The 3,586-nt window shown below is 41.4% G+C and overlaps 1 pseudogene; it reads left to right on the top strand.

Moving 5' to 3' along the window:
* The window catches only part of LOC144237468 (ectodysplasin-A-like), a 616-nt pseudogene extending 547 nt beyond the window's left edge, over positions 1-69 (top strand).
* The last annotated feature ends 3,517 nt before the right edge of the window (positions 70-3,586 follow it).

Here is a 3,586-nt window from a genome sequence, read left to right as displayed (position 1 = left end):
CTGCCTGGGGGAAAGCTGGCAGCTCTCCAGGCCGCGGAGGTGCGGGCCGCTGCCCCTCTGGCGGACTAACGGCAGCAGCTTGGCCCTTCTGCTCCTGGTGAGATTTTCTGCCCGCGGTGCTTGTTGTTTTTCGTGTCCAGAGCTGATGCCAGCACGAGCAGAGTCTCTTTTGGAGTTGGAGCTATAAACAGCTGTAATAACTGCTCCACAGTAGAAATAACTTTTAATCGCATTTTCAGCGCGGGTCCTTGTGCGCTGACCAGAACTTGGGCTTGTTCACACTTACCTGCAATTTGAAACTGATTGTCCTCAGTGTTCTAGTGAAGATCAGCGCCCCTGTGGAATTCTGGTAGAACTATGCCGTCTTGCTAGACAACTTCTGAGCAGCAATTTTAAAAATCTATGGAAATAAAACTCACCCTTTGCATGCCGGTTCTGACTCTTTTTGGGGGGTTAGGTAGGGTGAGTCTGAAGTCTGTTCACTACTGCTGGTTTGAGGAATCTACTTATGGAATACTCAGGAGTAATCTTTCAAGAACAGTTATTGTTTTGTTTGTCTTGCAATCTTTATGGTGTTTGTGCCCTTGTTAGCTAACTGTTGGCTTTGGTGTTTGTCTTCTACGTTTTCAGCTCTTTATTCAAGTAAATTTAGTGCATTTAAAAGAAGTTTTCTCCTCACTGCCATATTTTGTCCTGTGAAATTTAGAAGAAGCAAGCATCCAAGAATCCTTTTGAGGTGGTTAGAGAATAATAGTGAATTTGTTCCTTTTGGGAAAGAGGGCAAGTTGTGCAAATGAATTTCTTGAAGTGAGGGACCCAGAGTTCCTATATTTACTAGCACATCTAGAATCATTGTCATACTCTGTAAACATTATTTGTGCTATTTTGACCATGCACCCAAAGCTGGCATCACATTCATGATAAAACTATAATGTTAGGACTGGCCACATATTCTACATTTTGCATTATGAAGTTACCCTGAGCCTAAAAATGCCTTGCTAGCACACTCCAACTTATATAACAGCTTATCAAAGAAGAGAATCAGTAGACGTGCTTCTCATACTTGAAACTTTAAACACTGTAGCTAAATGATAATTAACTAGGATTCTGGCTCCCTTTATCTATCCACCCCCCGCCCCCACAGCGCCCAGTAGAAGTACTTAGCAGCTGAACATTGATACTCTGTGAGAAGATGAAGGAATTGAACTTCCTTAGTTAAATGGTAGCCAAAGCTTTTTGGTATTTGGGATGGACAGACCTATGTTTACAGACAGGATTAGCAGGACAGCTGTGCTCTAGGGTTTCTGTGATAGTGTGGGACTCTTACAGGTCTATAATGGCTTTTAGTTGGCTGTCCTTCGCATGGCACTTCAAATAGTTCTGTCTAGGTTTAATACAGCTCCCTATTTTCTGTCCTTTATTTCTGTTTTAGTCTTTTTGAACAGTAGCAACAAGCATACTGGCTCTTTACATTTGCTGGCCTCAATTGGAGTCAGAGGTTTTTAGAATTGTGAGGGGCTATATGAGTCCATTTTGTTTGATTCCCTTGGATAGCACGTCGACCCTGGAAGGGGGTGGGGTGGGGCAGTGATTTGTCCAAGTTCATATGAGTCTGGTCACCTGTAGAAGGGAAGTTGGTCTCCTGACTCCCAGTTCAGTGCCTATTCTCCTGTAGCATACAATTCCTGGAGCCTTTTTGAGGAAAGTGGGGTGGAGCTCCATAGTACCATTCTTGCCATGTAGAGAGCCCAGATTTACATTATTTTCTTTTACTCCACCTATATTTTGGTCAGACTGAATTTAACATGTATTCCTTACTCTTCTTAAACTTTACTTTCAGGAGAATTGAAGTATGATTTAAAGAAATTTTAGCCCGGGCTCAAATTATGTTTCTTTTAAAGATGTTAGTTTTAGTGTAACCACCCCGCCCCCTCCTCCCCCAAAGAAAAGTTGATTTGCTTTTAGAGTTAANTTCTTTTAAAGATGTTAGTTTTAGTGTAACCACCCCGCCCCCTCCTCCCCCAAAGGAAAGGTGATTGGCTATTAGAGTTAAACCCATACTGCTACATCTTGGGTAAAATTTCTAGTACCCTGGTGCACCCTCTGCTGGCTTTACAGGGACATTTAATTGCAATATCTGCTGACAGTCAAGATTCTAAGTTGTGCTGACATTCTGATTCATAAACAAGGAAGTAAACAGCCTTGTGGGATTTGGCCACGTAGGTCATATTTTTATATTTTAGTTTTTCAACACAAACAGCTGCTCTTAGAGTAACTCTTAGATGGAGAGGAAGAAAGATAAAAAAATACACACCCTTCAATGGGCATAACATTCAGGTTTCTCACCAGTTTATTTGCAAAGAGTAAAGATAAACTGATGAGAATAAATTGCAAGTATCTCATAAGACCAAGTGGGCAAAATAAAGGCACTTCGCTGTATAAAGTCATGTACACCTATCCATTTTTATGAGATGATGGGCTCAGTTATGACTCCGGGATCTAGAGATCACTGAAGAGGTTTGTTTGTATCCCTCAATTTTAATTTTTAGCATCACTGAGATCCTTTTTTAAAAATAGTTTATTGTCGAATTGGTTTCCATATAATACCCAGTGCTCATCCCTACAAGTGTCCTCCTCCATGACTATCACCACCCTTCTCCTCCCCCCCACCCCCATGAGTCCTCAGTTTGTTCTCAGCATTCAGGAGTCTCTCATGGTTTGCCTCCCTCCCTCTCCCCCACTATTTTTCCTCAATTTAAAACTTTTAAAACAAGAAGGGCACCTGGGTGGCTCTGTCCGTTAAGCCTCTGACTCTTGATTTCTGTTCAGGTCATGGTCTCATGGGTTCGTTGGATAGAGCCCGGCATCAGGCTCTGTGCTGACAGTGCAGAGCCTGCTTGGGATTCTCTCTTTCCCTCTGCTCCTCTCCCCTGCTCATTCACTCTCTCTAAAAAATAAATAAGTAAACATTAAAAAAACTTTTAAAACAAGATACAGAGGGATATTAGGGCAGTCAGGATACATAACAGAGAGATCAGCAAAGTTCTCCAACGGAATTGTTAGGAAAGCTTCCCCAGTGGGGACACTGCTAATGATAAAAAGTGAAAGGATTGCTTCAGATCTTTTGGAGTCATAACTTTGTCCTTCAGCTGGAGTAGTCAAGGAGTACCTGCAGATTTATCTGGCTACTCACAGGAGACGATATGAAGAGCTAGGTACATCTCATCATTTTCTGAGTTAGACAATAAACAATATGATTGTTTAAGTAAAAAATAAATAAATATAAAAATCATTATTGATCCCTCTGTGAAGAAGTTGCCCCAGTTGTGATTGTGGACCTCAAAGCAAGTAATATGGTGAGCAGCATCAGGAAGGGTGTTGAAAATAATGACAAAACAAAACCATTATCTTTTCTATGTAAAAGAACAAAAGTGGATTTGCATCCATAATCATATAGGAAATTCTGATGGCCACTTCTCAAGAAAAACCTAACAGCTGGTAAAAGTCCCCAGAAACCCAATCAAATTGATCAAAAGGAGAGAGAGTTTTTCAAGTTGTTTTTTTTTTCCCCCCCCCCAGTCTGGTG

Source organism: Crocuta crocuta, unplaced genomic scaffold (assembly GCF_008692635.1).
Source record: "Crocuta crocuta isolate KB4526 unplaced genomic scaffold, BGI_CrCroc_1.0 scaffold779, whole genome shotgun sequence".
Lineage (NCBI taxonomy): Eukaryota > Metazoa > Chordata > Mammalia > Carnivora > Hyaenidae > Crocuta > Crocuta crocuta.
The sequence above is the reverse complement of the archived record's forward strand: the minus strand, read 5'-3'. Positions and strand labels throughout refer to the sequence as shown.